The sequence below is a fragment of the Arachis ipaensis genome, chromosome B1, assembly GCF_059453495.1.
Source record: "Arachis ipaensis isolate K30076 ecotype BB chromosome B1, ASM5945349v1, whole genome shotgun sequence".
NCBI classification, from domain to species: domain Eukaryota; kingdom Viridiplantae; phylum Streptophyta; class Magnoliopsida; order Fabales; family Fabaceae; genus Arachis; species Arachis ipaensis.
The window spans coordinates 141,398,986-141,419,395 of NC_142436.1; the positions used below are offsets into that span (position 1 = coordinate 141,398,986).

A 20,410-nucleotide genomic window follows, 5' to 3' on the forward strand; every position below is an offset into this window, starting at 1 on the left:
CAAATATACTGATTTAACCCGAAAGTGTGTGACAACAGGAAGGAGAACAAGGATAGAGATGAGCTTTATTTATTTTTCGATCATTATATTTTAAATAATGTGATCTTAAGTAGTAGTGAAGAAGAAAACAATAGTAAAACTAGAGATGATAACGTTGTAGATATGGAATTTTCTAATGTTGCAATTTCTCATGAAATATAGGCCTCCACTTTTAAGTTTTAAGGAGGATGATAGTGAAGAAGTCACAATGTGCAATTTTTTTCCCAATAAGGCTGCAAGTAATTAAAACAACATCAGGTTCTCCAAGACTTGAATATCACTTCAATTCAACTAACGAAAGGTTCAATTCAATCAATAACATTATTACCTTGAATTAAGGACAACTAAAGAATGATCTTTTTGGGTTCTTTGTATGCTAGACTCTATGACAATGGTATATGCTCCACAATGACGTTTTAAGTTTACTTCTTTAGCCTTTCAATTTCTTCCTCCATTTGATACACAATTAATGCTTTAATCATCACTAACACTTTTTTTCTCGTAGGCGACATGGAGTTGACGAGCTTTCAAGGGTCGCAATGTTCACCAATCACATACCTAAATTGGGGAAAGAATTTGTTTCAAAATAATGGTTAGGATCATGGAGAATAGGAGCAATATTCAAGGAAACGGAGTGTCATTTGTGCACAAATAGGCCTAGAAACCAATTTGTCTTTTATGCATGCGTGATATTTAACGTCTGACACGATAACTTAACGTGATAAATAAGATAGTTCTGTTAAGAGTTGAAGGAGCAAAATGGGTTAGAGACCAATATGACTTACCAAATGAATTGTTGGGGATTAATAAGCTAATTAAATTTAATTGGGGGTTTAAATGTCTAATCTAGAATTTGTTGGAGACAAAAATAGCATGGTTCTAAAAAATCAGATCGGACGATTTGATTGGATTAACCGATTTTTTTACCGGTCCAGTAAGAATAAGAACTGCTTGGTAAAAAATGGTATACAAACCGGTCGAACTAGTAATTAACAATTGTTAGAGCAGCCTGATTTTTGGAGTGTTACCGGTTTAGAACTAAAGTCCCCCAAACGCCGTCATTTTTATTTTTTCATTTAAAAAAAAACATTCAGAAATCAAAATCCCCTCTTTGATACCCTTTGGCCCTTTCTCGCTCTGAAAACTAGAAAAGAAGTAAAGAACTCAAAAACCCAACCCGGTAGCGTTTGGTGGAGAGACAGAGACGGAAAGACTGAGACTAAGAGACAGAGATTGAAATAAATTTCAGTATTCTATTTGGTACAAAGTGGGAGACAGGAATTGAAATAAGAATAAAACTCTAATTTAATTTGCACAAGGGTAAAATTGAAATTAATTAATTGAAATGAGAATATTTTAGATATAAAATATTATTAAAATTTCAGTCTCCATCTCTAAAAATTTTAGTCCTCTGTGTCTCTACTTTTTGAAAGTACTGAAATACTAAAATTTTTGAGACAGAGATAGAAATTTTAGTACCAGTCTCTGAACTAACAAACATAATATTGAATCTCAATCTTCCGATTTTTGTCTCAGTACCTCAAAACAAACGCTACCCCTCTTCGATATTCAGCCACCATTCCACTTCAGAGCTCAAATTCATCGTCGAACCCTTCTCCTGGAGTGGAGGATTTATTAAAATAAAATTATTATAAGATATATGAATAAATCTTAGTGCTAGTCATATAACTTAAGAAAAATACTATATGAACAAATGTTTTTGTGTTGTCTCATTCTTTAATCCTTATTTTAACACCTAGCAAGTTCTTGTTATGTTGACACCTAAATTTGTTTAGACTTAGTTGAATATCACTTGTATATCTAACACTGCTCATAAATAAACATGCTTATTTTGAATAATGTAACATAAAAAAAAAAAAAGTTCTACAAATAAAAATATTACGAATATAAAAGGCTAGAGAGTAGATAATTAGTATGAAGAAAATTAGAATTTATAAAAGAGAGAAAAAAAATTTTCAATTCAAATATTAAATTTCGTTTACCATGCTGCACATATACGTCAAATATTAAACATTTTATATCGACTAACATATTAATATTATATTTCTAACACTTCAACATCTTTACAATGATAGAAAAAGTAAGAAATTATTAATTCCATCAATTGTATTTTTCCAGTAAAGCTCAATCTAGGTTTACAAGTTTTATCCAAACCAATATTTTGAAAATTGAGTCAATCGTCGAACTACTAGAGTTAAAAATTTCAAAGTTCAAGGTTTAACTGAGATTTAATTAAGATTAAATCAAATATAATAAAATAATATATTTATATATAAATATATATATTTTTAAACAAATTATATTTTATTATTTTAAATCGGTTAATCATTGAAAACTAGGTCAGTAGATCAGTTACCCAAATTTTTAAATTTTTGACCAGTTTACTAAAGACAATTGGATTTTACCCCAAACTAGATCGGTCTAATAATCAATTCTCGGTTAAAACTAATAAAACTAGTATGAATCATGATCCAAACACATTCTTTTTTTTCACACAGCCTTAACTAATATTGGGGATGGCCAATAGAAAATCAAACGCACACCAAACTCCAAAAGAGATTATTTCTGAAAGTTTTCTAGTGACTTAAGAGAGGGGAATTGAATTAAGAAAACACAATATATAATAACTTTTACAGATTATACATAACCTAGAAAAACAAGAGATTATTTTTAATTTTATCTCATAATACAGAAGAGAGAAAGAGAGATAGGTTGTCACCACGATATATAGCATGGTTTGGTCTCCTATTCACTGAGACCTACGTCCAATTTTTACCATAAATCACTCAAGAATAAAGAAGAAAACTCGAGCTTCATTGGCTGGATATGCAAACTATTTGTTGCTTTCTTCCTTAAAAAGAATATTCATATATAGAGAATTCGGTTTACTGTTGATGGAGAGAAGTATTTTCTCTTTTGTTCCTTCAGCCGTTGCATACAATCTGACATAGACCATTGGCTTTATTGAGGAGAACTTCCTTATTTTACTTCACAATAAGTGCAACATCTTTTTTTTTTTGTGCTTGATATGTTGTGGAATATTGTATGCTTGTTGTTTTGTCCTTGATCATGATTTCCTGATATCAAAACCTGCAAAACTTGAAATAGAAAGTTAGTCAATTTAGGCAAAATTAAATGTTTGTCATTATCAAGGTAGTTATGACAATGCTTGACTCAACAATCTTCTCTTTGATGACGAACACTTTTAAACTGAATCAGAGTGATAGGATAAAGATAACTTCCCTGATAATGCAACCAGCTCTCGTTGTCTATGTGCGCTAATGCCATAAGATAAATGAATAATCCATCATAAGAATAATATAAGCAAAACAAAATTCAAGCAAAATATTTGATAAGTCATAAATTAGTTTAATTTCTCTCTTTTTGTCATCAAGAATGAAAATTAAAAGCACCTACACCAGAGATAAAGTCCCTAGTAATCCAAAGAAAATTAAAGGTTATTACGGTCATCTTTCAGCAGAATAAAATAGGAGATAAAAAAAAGTCTCTTAAAAACTCAACTTCAACAGCAGTAGCATAGAGATATTTTTTGGTATCAGAGGTAAACTCATAAGATGATTCCTCTTCCTCTTCACCAGACAAGTAGGACTCATTGTTGAGTTCATCAAGGTAGCTCTTGAGGATGTGTATCCGTTGCTTGGATTTTCTTAAGGCCAATTCTTGTTCACTTTCTTGCCTCCATTGGAGTTCAGTGCTTGTAATCATTAAGACAGTGAGACATAATACTTCTTGAATCAAATCTTTGACAATGCCTGCGAGAATCTTCAGCTTTGAACCTTTGGTAGGCTTCTCGGATCAATAGGCGAGTCTGGGATAGTAAAATATCTAGAAATCTCAGCATGGGATTGAAATTGTCCATCCAGCTATCTTTTTTGTCGTACCACCTCCTTCCAATAGTGTTATTCTCCTCGTAATTTCATAAGAGAAATCAACATTATTAAAAGCAAATATCATTGTAAGAAATGTAACACAGCAGGGTAGTTTTTTTTTTTTTTTTCACACACATACATGTGCGTCATCATTAAATAACCAAAGAAAATATTAATTCTGTGAATAAGAGCATATAAAATATTAATTAGTAGGGGGCTGAGTACTCAGAATCAAATAATTTTAGGAGAGCGGATAACAGGCTGGAGACCGCAGCAGCACAGATAAATATTTCCGTCCAATTCTTCCTACTTTATTCATTCACTCTCATTAGTTTTATAGTAACCCTTTAATTTTAACGAAATTTCTGCACAATTATTATTTTCTCTGGATGCGTAATTAAATAATAACACATTACAATTCTTTTTCTAAGGAATGGCTGTTTAATTGCAACAAGAATGAGAAGCTACATAAGAATTTATACAGCTGTTTTTATCCATATGTAACTCAAAACTTGGTTAATAAAACTCCTATTTCCACTGTGCTTTATCAAATAACAGTATTATACATTCTAAGACCAAGTTTTTCCCTTTTTCCCATTTGCCGTTATTTTTTTGACACATTTTAATTGGCTATTATCACTAAAATTCAAAGCATCTATGATCTATCTGTGTGTAATGGTGATCTTAGCTAAGACCTATTACCAACATCTTCAAATATTAGATAGGGAGTAAAATCTTTTTACTATTCCGACTAATTGATCCTAAGAGATATCATTAGAGATGATGCTTATTTAAGTCTTTAATTAGAAGATAAAGAGAATTCTTAGGTTTTTTTCCTGTTTTCATATTCAGTTGATATGCTTTCACGACAATAACACAAATGACGCCTCATTTTAATTTTATATCATGCTTGCAGTTTTACCTAAAAACAATGGCAAAAATAGGCAAACAAAAGGAGGCAAAGTTTCATTATCTTAATCATCCTAATCATGCTTATAAACATATCAACTTAAAAAAATAAAAAATAAAAACAGATTCAATACGGAGACAAAACTAAAGTAATGCAGCACAGAGCAGACACCACTTATCACTCTTGGATAAAAACAAAAATCAGTTTGAATGCATCCTTTGGAAGTGTCACACCTAACTCTTCTTCGAGGGGTTCAGCTCCAAGCGTATCTGGCTCATGCATCAACATGGTTTACTCTCAAATTTCAACATTCTAATTGAAATATAAGAAACAAATAAGAGCATAGTTGTTGTGTTTGTGATTATCGAGCAGAAACCGGTTTCTAAAATCGGAATCCTAAACCCCGTCAAATTTCAGAACCAAATACAAATTAATACATACCTAATCAACGACGTGAGCACAGAGAGGACGATGAGAAGCGCAGAGATCGACGATGGTGAGAGCGGCCCAGCAACGATCAGTGCAGGAGGGTCGAGAAGGAGCGACGGTCGAGTGGTGAGTGTGTGCAGCGATGTGGTGAGTGCGTGCAGCGATGTGGTGAGTGGGGGGCGAAGACGGTCAATGGCGATAGCGAGAGGGTTTTCGATCTTCGCGATGGTGAGCTCTTTGAAAGTGTTTTCTTCGGGCTTTGGAGGTGAGTGATGAGCTTTGGAGGGAAAGGAAAAAAATTTCACTGAATGTGTGAGTTGAGTGTGCTTTCAGGTAAAAAGAGAAAAAAAAATTCACGAAGTGTCAAGTTTTTGCCTCTAGATACATTAGGCATCACTTTTGAAGTGCACCCAAAATTTAACAAATAAGTTACTCTCTAAAAGCGCTCTCTTTGATACGAAAAGTGCACCCAAAGATATCAACATACGGCTACGCTTTATAAGTGATTTCTATAATACCTAAAGCTACACTTTTTAAACTATGCCACAATTGTGTTTCCTTTTCTCTTATAAAAACGCAACACGGAGAAAAGCGTAGCCTATCAAATAGGCTACGCTTTTCAAATGTAGCTAAAAAAAATGTGGCTGGATGGGTACTTTTCTTGTAGTCTCGTTGCTGTCGCACGAAGGTCTGCGACTCCGAGTTGAGCTCGTGGCGTTGAGGTCTCATTGTGCTCTCTCTCTCTCTGTGTTAAGGTCTCATCGTTCTCTCTCACTCTTTGTCCGAGCTCAACGTCCCTCTTCGAGCTCTCTCTGTTTGAGCTCAAATCACTCGCCGTCACTTCTCATTCCTCCGTCGCCGCCACTTCCATTCCTCCATCGCCGCCGGCAAACACTGCTGTTTCAATATATTTTTGCTTATTTTGTAATAATGTTAATTCTGAGTTGCTGAGATAATGATTCTAAATTACTGATTTTGTTAATTTTTGCTTATTCTGTGTTGCTGATTTTCTGGAGTAATGTTGCTGATTTCCTAAAATATTGTTGCTGATTTTGATTTTCTGATTTCCTGAGTTAATTTTAATAATGGTTAATTTATTTAATTTGTTGAATGCTGGTGTGATTCTGAATTCAATTTAATTTGAATTCTGAGTTTGGAATTGGATTCAATTTAGTTTTTGTTGCTATTTAGTTTGGATTTAGAAGTCACAACCACGTTGCTGAGTAATGGATTAGAATCCCAAAAACTAAATATGATTATATGCTTTGGCTCTGTTATATTCAACAGATTTAAGAATTTGTAATTGAATTGAACTTTGTTTTGTGTTACGAATGTATGATTCTTGGTTAGAGGATTTTTACTGTTCAATTCTTTTATGTGAGATGGAAATGATACTCTTATTAAAAGTTATTGATTACTTTATTATTAGAAGTTATTGTTGATTACTTGATTGAAACTTAGAAATTAATTAAAAAGATTTATTTTCTGAACTTTTAATGATAAATTACGGACATTTTGAAATTAGGTTAGAAATTATTAAATTTGAATAACTGAAATTATATATTGAATTTTTAATAAATTTATTGTATATTTAAGTAAATCGGTTCAATCACAGTTCGATCCCAGTTGAACCTATCACTTGATCAGTTCAATAACTGGTTCAGTTCTTGCAACCTTGGAAAATAGGTCAATACTCCTAAAAAGTTTGCAGTGCAATGAGTGAATCCATGTTTATGGCTGCTGCGTTACACCCTTCAAACTCAACCTCACCCGCTTTTCCGCCTCCCCCAACCTCCACCGCACTCACTTTCAAAGCAAACAACAACTTCCCCACACTCTCCGCCACCGTAGAACCACAAAAACACGCCGCTCTACCTGACACTCTTCTCAACAGCACACGCAAGAATCAAGTGCTCCAATTCATTAGAACCACCCCCTTCAACTACCTCTCCGAAACAAATTTTCACCATACAGTTCCCGCCCTCACCTCCAAAACTAGGGGAAAGGTGCATATTTCCGTCTTTGATCCCTCTCCAATTTATCTACTCATTAATACAAATGAATGGAAGTCAAGATTTCTGGTAAAATTGCAATAGTAATATAAAAGCAGAAAACATTGACTAAAAAAAATCATCTAAAAAATTAATGAATTTGCTTACTTGTGGTCTTATGGCACAGGTTAGAGACATATGATAATGGAGAGTACCTTGTTCTAGTTACTACTGTTGATAGAGTCATTAACTCAATTCCCTTCAAGGGACAGGTTTTGTGCTCTTATTCTCTGTATGAACTATTTACTTGGTTTATCATGGATCACACTCAATGTTCTTTATTCCCACTTGCAGGTTCTTAACCAGACAAGCTTGTGGTGGTTTGAGAGAACCCAACATATAACTGCTAATGCCGTTGTGTCCACTCCTGATCCTAATGTTATCATAGCAAGAAATGTTCTGTTTTTCTATTGAGTATTTTGTTAATTGGTATTTCGGATTGGTGCTTGCATACACATTTTATCAAATGATTTCAACGGCTATGAATTAACATATATGTTTGGTATAGATTGTGGAGGAGGAGTTAGTTTGTTGGAAATGATAGCTTGAAAAGTATGATAAAAATAGAATATATTTCTCCGGAACTGGAATAAAAGTAAACATTGCAGTTATCATTAAGTGCTCTAAGTTTATTCATGCTACCCAAATTTCAACATGCCAAGCTTATTCTTTATTCATGTTGCCGTCAATATTATTAAAATATTTTCTTTACAAAAGTGTAGATGAAGATTCTAGAAATTATTTGTTGACACCTTATTACGGCTGTTTGTAGCTAGAGGGTTTGTGACCGGAAAGATTGATACTTCACTATGGACAGTCTATAATAAAGGCATTCAGAACTATTGTGGCAATGTCCTCCCGTTGGTGAGGTCCCTATATTTTTTGTTTTGCATTCTTACAATTGTTTTTCTCTTTATTTTATACGCTATAACGTTATATAACACATAACAAATTTGGTAAAAAACCAAAAAGCTGGTTGAAAATATATTCACGCCTACAACCAAAGTTGCAGATCATGATGTTCCTGTACTTCCAGATAAGGTATTATTCCTTGTACTTTCATCTGCATCTATCTTTTCAATACAATTGAAGTTATAGTGGAGGACCAGATTTAGAGACCCAAGGAATGAATAGGCAGATCAAATAATGTTGCAAGAATAAGAAACAATAGGCAGATTTATCTTATTATGCTGTTTTTTTCTTCTTTTTTAAGGCAACGTCAATGTTTTTCTGGATAATATTATTTTCTTAAGAGCCTAGTTCATATCATACAGTACAATTGCTTCTTGATACTAGTGAGGATATGATTAATGATGGATAATGTTTTTACTATTTTTTAATAGTTTTTTATCTAACCTTTTCAATTCTTTTTATAATCCGTTTCCCTTGCAGATTATAGAAAGGGATTAATGACAAGAACTGATTACGAGAAAGTCAACAAAAAAGCTTTTAAGTCTTTTGAATAGGTAATTAAGTATTTTATCATGTCATTTATAAATTTGATGAAATGAAAAAAAGTAATGACATGCCTTCTCAATGTATCTCGAGATAGTAACGACACACTCTCAATGTATGTGCTATCTATTATTTGAATTATAGAGATGAATAGTTGGTGTAGACTTATTCTTCAGAATTGTCAATCTGTTGCACTGGATCACTTCTAGTTCAATGAAAATCTCGAACTTGTCCATGTATTCTTTTCAATAATGCCTTACTGGAACAAAAGTATAAATACCATTTCTCTATGATGAGTGGGAAACTTATTGTTATTATTGCTGTGATGCAATTTGACTTTTGACATTGGCTTGTTTTGATGAAATTTGAATTTCCAGTAGCTTCAAAACATAGCCTTATATTAGTTGACACATTATGAATTTGGGAAGGCAGAAGATGATTCAATTATGTTGATTGATGAGGTTCATTGGAATCCCTTATGTTTATTAGATTCTAAAATGCACTCCACACAATTTATGAATATAGAATAGAGTTTCGTTTTAGAAGATATTGGGTTGCCAATTCTTATCTTGAGCGCTTTCAAAATAGTTTGGAGTTTGAAAATGTTGATAATGTACTCTATCTGTATCAATAACATTATTTTCTATGTAGAGTGCATTATATTTTATTTTTTGCTTAAAGGTCTAGGGATATGTTATTTTATCCCGAATAAAATAACATATCCCTAAACCTTTAAGCAAAAAATAAAATATAATGCACTGCACATAAGAAATATAATTACTGATATATATATATAGAACACTTTATCAAACATTTTCAGGCTCCAAACCATTTTGAAAGCGCTCAAGATAAGAATTGGCAATCCTCTACTTGAATCAGGAGTGTGCACCTACAATTTTCAAAAACAACTTTATTCTATATTCTTAAATTGTGCAAAGTACATTTCAGAATCTAATAAACATCAAGAATTCCAATGAACCTCATCAATCAACATAATTAAACTGTCCTCTGCCTTCCAAAATTCATACTTTGTGTTAACCAATATAAAGCCATGTTCTGAAGCCACACGCGCGGGAAATTCAAATTTCATCAAAGCAACACCAATATCAAAAAATCAAATTGCATCACAACAATAATAACGATAAACTTCCTGCTTATCACAGGTATTTATACTTTTGTTCCAGTGCAACAGACCGACAATTCTAAAAAACAAGTCTACACCATCTATTCATTTCTATGTTCCAAATAACAGATAGCACATACATTGAGAGTGTGTCGTTACCATCTTGGGATACATTGAGAAGGCATATCATTACTTTTTTCATTTCACAAAATTTATAAATGACATGATAAAATGTTTAATTACCTTACCGTATTTAAACAAACTTAAAACTTTTCTATTGACTTCCTCATAATCAACTCTTGTCATTAATTCCCTTTCTATAATCTACAAAGGAAATTGATTATAAAAAGAACTGAGAAAGCTAGATAAAAGAAAACTATTAAAAAATAGTAAAACATTATCTATCATTAATCATATCCTCGCTAGTATCAAGAAGCAACTGTACGGTATGATATGAACTAGGCTCTTAATAAAATAATATTATCCACCTGATGCTGCCTTAAAAAAAAGAAAAAAAGAGCATAATAAGATAGATTTGACTATTGTTTCTTATTCCTACAACATTATTTGATCTGTCTATTGATTCTTTGGGTTTCTAAATCTAGTCTTTTACTGTAACTTCAATTGTATTGAAAAGATAGATGCAGATGAGAGTACAAGGAATAATATCTCATCAGCCAACTTTTGGTTTTTTTTACCAAACCTGTGATGTGTTATATAACATTATAGCCTATTAAATAAAGAGACAAACAATTGTAAGAATGCAAAACAAAAAATATAGGGACTTCACCATCCGGGAAGGCATTGCCACAATAGTTTCAGATGCATTTATTGTAGACTGTCCATAATGAAGTTTAGTACTTCCGGTCACAAACCCTTTAGCTACCGCAGTAATAAGGTGGCAACAAACACTTTCTAAAATCCTCCTCTCTGTTTTGTAAAGAAAATATTTTGATAATATTGAGAACAATATGAATAAAGAATGAGCATAGCATGTTGAAGTTTGGGTAGCATGAATAAACTTAAAGCACTTAATGATAACTGCAATATTTACTTTTATCCCGTTGCTCCGAAAAAATATATTCTATTTTTATCGTACTTTTCAAGTTATCATTTCCAGCAAACTAACTCCTCCTCCACAACCTATACCAAATATATATGCCAATTCATAGCCATTGAAATCATTTGATAAAATGTGTATGCAAGCACCAATCCGAAATACCAATTAACAAAACACTCACCAACAAACTCAACCGGAAAAACATAACATTTCTTTGTTATGATAACAATAGGATCAGGAGTGAACACAACGGCATTAGCAGTTATATACTGAGTTTTCTCAAATCATCACAAGCTTGTCTGGTTAAGCACCAAGTAAACAGTTCATACAGAGAACAAGGATAGAGAATAAGAACACAAAAACCTGTCCCTTGAAGGGAATTGAGGCAAGGACTCTATCAAATGCACTCTGCCATAAGACCACAAGTAACCAAATTCATCAATTTTTCAAATGATTTTTTTAGTACAATGTTATGTGCTTTTATGTTACTGCTGCAATTTTACCAGAAATCTCGACTTCCATTCATTTGTATTAATGAGTAGATAAATTGGAGAGGGATTAAAGAGATAAATATGCACCATTCCCCTGGTTTTGGAAGTGAGAGCGAGAACTGTATAGTGAAGATTTGTTTCGAAGAGGTAGTTGAAAGGGGAGGTGGTTCTGATGGATTGGAACACTTGGTTCTTGCGTGTGCTGTTGAGAAGAGTATCGAGCAGAGCGGCGTGTTCTTCTTGTTGTGGTTGTGCGGCGGCGGAGAGTGTGGGGAAGTTGTTGTTTGATTTGAAAGTGAGTGCGGAGGAGGTTAGGGGAGGCGGAAGAGCGGGTGTGGGGTTGATTTTGAAGGAGGTTTTGGGACGGTTTAACGCAGCAGCCATAAACATGGATTCACTCATTGCACTGCAGGCTTCAGGTACCATTTATTCTAAAGAATAACGCCACTTTTTCAACACATAAAGCAACAAAAACTAAATTGAATCCAATTCCAAACTCAGAATGCAAATTAAATTGAATTTAGAATCACACCAGCATTCAACAAATTAAATAAATTAACCATCAATAAAATTAACTCATGAAGTCAGAAAATCAGAAATCCAGCAACATTAGGCTTGTTTGGGTGAGCTTCTAAGAAAAGATCTTTTTTCGAGTTATCTTTTTTTAAAAGATCTTACGAAAAAAATAAAAGTAATTTTATGTTTGGGTATCTCATGTATCAATTATGTTTGGATATAACAATATAGAAATACTTTTTTGTTTATTTATTACATGAAAAACATCTTTGTTTTAAGAAAAAAAGATCTTTTAAAAAAAGATGTAAATTACATCTTCTCAAAAAAGATATTTTTTTTTCTAGTGCTTTTATTTTTACTACTAGAAATTTGCCAAACACGCCAAAAAAGGATCTTTTTTCAATCCTTTTTTCATTGAAAAAAGATCTTTTTTTATCAAAATAACGGCCACCAAACAAGCACAATATTATTTCAAAAAATCAGCAACTCAGCAAAAATTAACAAAATCAGTAATTTAGTATCATTATCACAGCAACTCAAAATCAGCATTATTACAAAACAAGCAAAAATATATTGAAACAGCAGTGCTTACCAGCGGCAACAGAGGAAGGAAAGTGGCAGCAACGGAAGAATGAGAAGTGATGTCGACAACAGCAGTTCCACGGGGCGGCAAAAGCACCCTCCACCCGAGGAGAAGGGTTCGGCGATGAATTTGAGCTCTGAGGTGGGATGGTGGCTCGGCATGGAAGAGGGTTTAGGATTGGGTTTTTGAGTTCTATACGTCTTTCCAAGTTTTCAGAGAGAGAAAGGGCCAAAGGTATCGATGAGGGGATTTGATTTCTGAATCTATTTTTTTGTTTTAACGAAAGAATTAAAACGACCGCGTTTGGAGGCCTTTGGTTTTGAACCGGTAACACTCCAAAAACCGAGCTGGTCTAACAATTGTTAATTTATACTTGTAATTAACTAGATTGCATGCTTTAATAAGGTTTCAAATCACACTAATGAATCTTGTTTGCAAATTATCTTGGCAGTATTTCTCTAAAACTTCCTCCTTTTTTTTCCACTTGATATGTGCTTCTTTGTGATAAATATACAAATAAATTACCTATAGAATTATGTGTTTCTTGGTTTTGGGAATCAGAATTGCTTGAATTAATCATTCAATTTTTACACAAAGATGCTTCAACCATGGTTTTGGTTGCATGGCATGTCTGTCATGTCTAATCCTCATTCAAATTGATCTACCTGCTGCTTTATTTCTCCAAACCAACGTGTAATCTTATCGTTATACTAATTCTGTTGGACAGATACATTTTCTTGTATGAGACTATAACAAAATCAAAGTTTGAGGTGCTGTCGTCTGAGGTAATCCATATGTTTCAACATTTCGTTTTGGCTATCTATTATCTGATAAAGTCATAGGAATATAACTCCATTTCCTTTTGCAGGAGCCAATACATGAGCGAATATCACGAAATGTTGCATCTGCACTGGCATCTTTGAAGTAGCCTGGGAATGTCGGGACTTTTTCAATTCTGTATTCTATAGACCCCTTTCTGAGGATATATTTAAAACTTACAAGCAGCAGAAATTCTACCAAGAAGTGTTTTTTCAAATAAAAGAAATTATATAAATAAAGCTTAAAACCAAAAGACAGATGAACATTTAACTCTCATAGAAATCATGCTTGGTCTTTGCTAATGGCGCCATGTATTTAACTAGTATACTTGTCAACCAAACCGATGTCTTTGGCACACATTGTTACTGAATAATGACTGATGAATATTTCATTAACTTATGTCACATTGCTCTGGATCTTTCTTTCTTCTTATACTCTCTCTCTTCACATGAAGTCCCAGGGAATATTGCTCTGCTTCTTTGCTTGGTAATATGCCTATGATCAATCATCTTTGTAGTTTAGGGAATTTTTTTATCTTAATTTTTAAGGTTAAATAGGCATATTTTGAAAGATATCAAAGCCATCCTTCTTTTTCGGGTATTGATATCAAAGCCATATTTATCCAATTAGTTTTCCTTTTGGATTTACAAATTAATTGAGAAGACAAAAATAAGCTTTTCACAATATCCTATTTGAAAAGAGAAAACAAAGAAACCTAATACCAAGAACAGAAAATCTACAACTCCAGCACAAAATCTATAAGAACTCGTTCTAGCTAGAAAGATAGATTCCATCACATGGAGTGTAGAAAGAAATACTGGGCTGCTTCCCATTTGACACGGGTATAAAGTTAGAAGCAAGTTAAAAAGTCAGATCACTTTATCTTTTGTTGTAGTGGATGTGAAAATGACTAAACTAATTCGCAATTATAAAAATAAAAAAAGAACCACAACAATTTGGATACCATCACAGCCTTTATCTTTTCTTTCTTGAATTACCTTTCATCTATATAGTAAATTGAGTGAGATCATCTTGATTCACTCTTCCATTCTGTTTTGCTGTTTTGTTCCATGTTAGGTACCAGTTGTTAATACATTAATATCGTGTCTTTCTTGATCCTTAAACTATTAACAAAACAGAGGCATAACAAAAATAAAGAGCAAGCTGAAGTTGATGCATGCCAAAAGAAAATTTCCCTAAACTTTCTTGGTAACAATCATCTGAATAACTATCAAGGACAACATCATGTACATCATCAAGACACTTCTGAGCAATCTCGATGCACTTCTCAAACATCACATCAAATTAATTAAGATTAAGAAGAGAACTAGATGAAGTTAGTGTTGTTGGTTGGGTTAGCTGCAGCCTGGTTTTTATATTGGAATTTAATCATGATGAATTGAAAAAAAACATACCTTAGCTGCTCTTGTTCTTGCCCTTGCCCACCTTGACACAGCAGATTCTTGTTTCTCCACATCAAAGAATGAAACTGAACTCCTTTTAAGAGCAGCAAAATCCAATGCCTTCCACCTTCATCATTCAAAAACATTCAATTATTTACATGTATAAGATAGAAATTTAATCAAACACCTAGCGCGCACCAACAAAAAAAAGGCATGTTTTCATGAAAAACTAACCATAGTTCCTCCACCACCACAGCACAATCTGCCCAGTATCTTCTGGTACGGTAACTCTTATAAACCTTCTGCAGCTTAGTGGCAGCTGCATTGAACTCGATTTGGAGAAAAAGAAATTAACAAAAACACAAAAAGTGCTTGACAATTAGTACTATAGTAGTAGTAGTAGGCAAGGAATCAAATTTCTGGAAGCTTTGGTGGAAATTATGCATGTCTTCCATAAAGGACTAACTAACTATATATAGTATTTAAAAGAAACGACAATACAGGGGGAAATAAGAGGAAAGTTACAGTGGAACCCTACCCTACCATGTTATTAATTAGTAGGGGGCTGAGTACTCAGAATCAAATAATTTTAGGAAAGCGGATAACAAGCTGGAGACCGCAGCAGCACAGATAAATATTTCCGTCCAATTCTTCCTACTTTATTCATTCACTCTCATTAATTTTATAGTAACCCTTTAATTTTAACGAAATTTCTGCACAATTATTATTTTCTCTGGATACGTAATTAAATAATAACACATTACAATTCTTTTTCTAAGGAATGGCCGTTTAATTGCAACAAGAATGAGAAGCTACATAAGAATTTATACAGCTGTTTTTCTCCATATGTAACTCAAAAACTTGGTTAATAAAACTCCTATTTCCACTGTGCTTCATCAAATAACAGTATTATACATTCTAGGACCAAGTTTTTCCCTTTTTCCCATTTGCTGTTATTTTTTTGACACATTTTAATTGGCTATTATCACTAAAATTCAAAGCATCTATGATCTATCTGTGTGTAATGGTGATCTTAGCTAAGACCTATTACCAACATCTTCAAATATTTGATAGGGAGTGAAATCTTTTTACTATTCCGACTAATTGATCCTAAGAGATATCATTAGAGATGATGCTTATTTAAGTCTTTAATTAGAAGATAAAGAGAATTCTTAGGTTTTTTTCCTGTTTTCATATTCAGTTGATATGCTTTCACGACAGTAACACAAATGACGCCTCATTTTAATTTTATATCATGCTTGCAGTTTTACCTAAAAACAATGGCAAAAATAGGCAAACAAAAGGAGGCAAAGTTTCATTATCTTAATCATCCTAATCATGCTTATAAACGTATCAACTTAAAAAAATAAAAAAATAAAAACAGATTCAATACGGAGACAAAACTAAAGTAATGCAGCAGAGAGCAGACACCACTTACCACTCTTGGATAAAAACAAAAATCAGTTCGAATGCATCCTTTGGAAGTGTCACACCTAACTCTTCTTCGAGGGGTTCAGCTCCAAGGGTATCTGGCTCATGCATCAACTTGGTTTACTCTCAAATTTCAACATTCTAATTGAAATATAAGAAACAAATAAGAGCATAGTTGTTGTGTTTCTGATTACCGAGCAGAAACCGGTTTCTAAAATCGGAACCCTAAACCCCGTCAAATTTCAGAACCAAATACAAATTAATACATACCTAATCAACGACGTGAGCACAGAGAAGACGATGAGAAGCGCAGAGATCGACGATGGTGAGGGCGGCGCAGCAACAATCAGTGCAGGAGGGTCGAGAAGGAGCGACGGTCGAGTGGTGAGTGTGTGCAGCGATGTGGTGAGTGCATGCAGCGATGTGGTGAGTGGGGGGCGAAGACGGTCAATGGCGATAGCGAGAGGGTTTTCGATCTTCGCGATGGTGAGCTCTTTGAAAGTGTTTTCTTCGGGCTTTGGAGGTGAGTGATGAGCTTTGGAGGGAAAGGAAAAAGATTTCACCGAGTGTGTGAGTTGTGTGCTTTCACGTAAAAAGAGGAAAAAAATTTACGAAGCGTCAAGTTTTTGCCTCTAGAGTAGATGTTACAATACTCCACTGTTGTTTGGAATTTTAAAATTTCTTTTTATTAATATTATTATAATATATATTGGCACAGTATTTTAGAAGACATTATATTAATAGAATTTTTAATGCATATTGATAAAATTATTAAGCAATTAATATATTATTCTTGTAAAACTATAAAAAAATATTTATATTTAAATTATAAATACTTATTAATAAACTTTTATAGAACTCGTTAATACTTTTATTATACTTTTAACATACACAATATTTTATTCTTCTATTTTATATCATATTTTTATTATACTATAAAAATTATTAATAAGTACAATAAAACATATTAGTAAGTATTATAAAAAATATTATTGAATAATTATTTTATTATATTCATTAATATTTTTTATAGTAACATTTAAATATGGTATAAAAAAAGGAGTGAAAATAAATATAGTGTAAAATAGAGGAATAAAAAAATAGTCTAACAAATTACCAAAATTTTGAATGATCTGTGTCCTAACAAAAGAAAAATGGATTCATGTAATTAAAGATGTTTTTATTTGTTTTGAAAATTAAAAAATTACTTTAATTCATTTAAATATTTTTTTCATATATTAGTCTTTTATAATTAAATTTAAATTTTGAATTTCTAATATTAGTAAATAAAATTAATTATAAAAATTACAAAATTTGAATCCAAAAAATTATTTTTAAAAGAGACATCTTGAAATGAATATTAATTTTAGTAGATGGGTGTTTGACAATATTTTCCAAAAGGGAAAAATGAAAAATTATTATTCTACATTCTAAAATGAAATTTATTTTTATTTTAAAATTTTAATACGTTAATAGTTTAATATATCTAAATGTATAAACCTCATATTTCTAAGAAATTTTCTCAAAAATAATGTTAATAAAATGTTTATACGTATAGATATCTAGAAAATAATTGATACATAGAAAAAAATATTGTTTAAATTTAAACAATAGCTTATGTTGTGACATGGATAGATAAGGATGATGGATGTCCATTCATGAGAACTGAGAAACACATTTTTCCTATGTTGAAGGAAATAAATTCTTAGAATGAAGAAGTTTGAAACGTAAACTTTATGTGCCTATAAATACATGTACTGAGGCAAAGGGAATATACACAGAAATAATAAAATACTATTTTCTCTCTTGAGTCACTACTAATAGTTTTCTCTCTCTTTCTTTTATTACTGCATATAAATAAAAGAATAATTTTATTGAGCTAATTATATTAATACTAGAGTCTTCTATTTACACATCTCTATTTTATATGTAGTATATCTTTTATTTATTTTACAACACGTTATCAGCACGAGACTCTTATCAAAATTTAGGAAGACTCAGGTAACAAATTTTCATTATGTCGAAGCTCTCTCATCTTGAATTCAATGCTCTTGATATTTCTGGAAACCATTATTTATCATGGATATTAGATGCTGAAATCCATCTTGATTCAATGGATCTTGGAGATACCATTAAGGCTGAAAATAATGCATTCCAGAAGAATAAAGCCAAGGTCATGATTTTTCTTCGTCGTCATCTTGACGAAGGATTGAAAAATGAATATCTCACATTAAAAGATCCTACAGATCTTTGGAAAGACCTTGAAGAAAGGTATAATCATAAAAAAACGGTGATACTTCCTCAAACCCGATATGAATGGACGTACTTGCGTCTACAGGATTTTAAATCCATAAATGAATATAATTTTGCAATGTTTTGAATCACCTCACGAATGAAATTATGTGGGGAAAAGATAACTGATCATGATATGTTGGAGAAAACTTTCTCAACCTTCCATGCCTCGAATGTGCTCCTGCAGCAGCAGTATCGAGAAAAAGGGTTTAAAAAATATTCCGAGTTAATTTCTTGTCTTCTTGTTGTTGAACGCAACAATGATTTGCTCTTGAAAAATCATGAAGCGCCCAGCTGGCGCCGCCCCATTTCCTGAAATAAATGCGGCAAATTACCCCAGAAGAGGTAAATGGCAATCTTTTAATAACAAGAAAAATTATGGAAGGAAAAGGAATTATGTTCAAAAGAGAGGATCTTACCAGAAGTGGGATAAAGAAAGAAATATTGGGCAAAATAAATCAACAGATGATAAGTGTTTCCGTTGTGGTGGAAAGGGTCATTGGTCACATACCTGTCGTACCCCAAGGCACCTAGTCGATCTTTACCAGGCATCTTTGAAAAAGGATGACAAAGGAAACGAAACAAATTTTGTTTCAAATGATGCTAAAAATTCCACCACTCATTATGATGTATCTGATTTCTTTGAAGATCCTGAAGGAAATATTGGTCATTTGATCAATGATGGAATAGTTTAATATGTGAGATTGTTAAGTATCCATGCAAATAAATAATGTAAAGAACTTATTGTTAAGTTTTATTTTTTGTGTATTTAAGTTTCAAATGTGATGTATATAAATAATGAAATATTAATGTTTATGATTTTTGAAATCATTAAATGTGTCATGTTTAAAAAACAAAGTTTTAGTATATGACATTATTTTTATGTACTGTATTTCTTACAAAAAATAATTTCGATCAAGTATTCAATTTAACTGTGCATACTACTCATTTTATGATTATTTGTCTTTGAAGAAAATGGCAAGGATATATAATGAAGATGTGGTATGCCTTGCGGATAGTGCAAGTTCGCACACTATTCTCAAAAGTGATATATATTTTACCCATCTGGTACCAAAAGAAGAATGTGTTAATACTATTATTGGCTCAGGCAATGTGATAGAAGGTTTTGGAAGAGCTATAATTTTGTTTCCTGGAGGAACAAAATTTATAATAAACAATGCACTATTATCTACCAAGTCTCTGAGTGTAACACCCTACCATACGGAGTCTTATGCTTAAGTCATAATTCAGAGATGGTAAGGTATTACGACCTCTAAAATAAAAAAATTTAGTACGAATAGTAGTATGAATGATGCTTATAACTAGGAGCCTTTGAAGAAAAAGGGGTAAACAAAAATCGTAACTCGAAAAGCGCAACACTCCGATCGATAACGTAGCGAACAAGAATAACCAAAGCGAGATATATATACGAAAGGGTGTCAAAAACGGGAATATCAAAACTCAAAATTCGGTTGCGAAGATAACCGGTCCGAGCATAGCAATATATACATATAATAAAATAAGAAAAACCCCAAAGGGACATAAAAACAGAGAACCTATTCTCCAAAATCTCCTATAAGAGGAGTCATTACAGTTTGTATTATGTAATGGAGATAAAAGTATCTAAGCAAAACATATAAACCAAGACAGAGTCCCGAGAACAAAGGATCTTCGCTAATCCAGAAGTCTCCAGCATGCCTCAACGAGAAGCCTCGCGTCCTGCATTTGAAAACCACAAAATCCGCATGGGTGAGAACCAGAGGTCCCCAGCATGGTAAAAGCTTCCACATATATAATACATAATAATAGAGGAAAGCCGAAGGCAATCCTAGAACTTCCTCCAAATAATATCAAAGCTTATAAGCAAGCTAAACCGTAAGTGACAACTGACTAAAGA

At 32.6% G+C, this 20,410-nt stretch overlaps 1 long non-coding RNA gene across 4 annotated transcripts; it reads right to left on the minus strand.

The window, feature by feature from the left end:
• Positions 1-464: 464 nt before the first annotated feature.
• On the minus strand, positions 465-16,821 carry LOC148578651 (uncharacterized). 4 transcript variants are annotated; one of them, XR_015902536.1, is made up of 5 exons: positions 16,492-16,821; positions 16,229-16,362; positions 15,025-15,109; positions 14,803-14,917; positions 465-597 (listed from the first exon to the last, which is right to left on the minus strand). It is a non-coding gene; the product is annotated as an uncharacterized LOC148578651 (long non-coding RNA). The 4 variants fall into 4 exon arrangements; XR_015902535.1 differs by lacking the exon at positions 465-597 and adding an exon at positions 2,633-3,988; XR_015902534.1 differs by lacking the exon at positions 465-597 and having other exon boundaries at positions 9,560-14,917; positions 16,229-16,319.
• Positions 16,822-20,410: the final 3,589 nt, after the last annotated feature.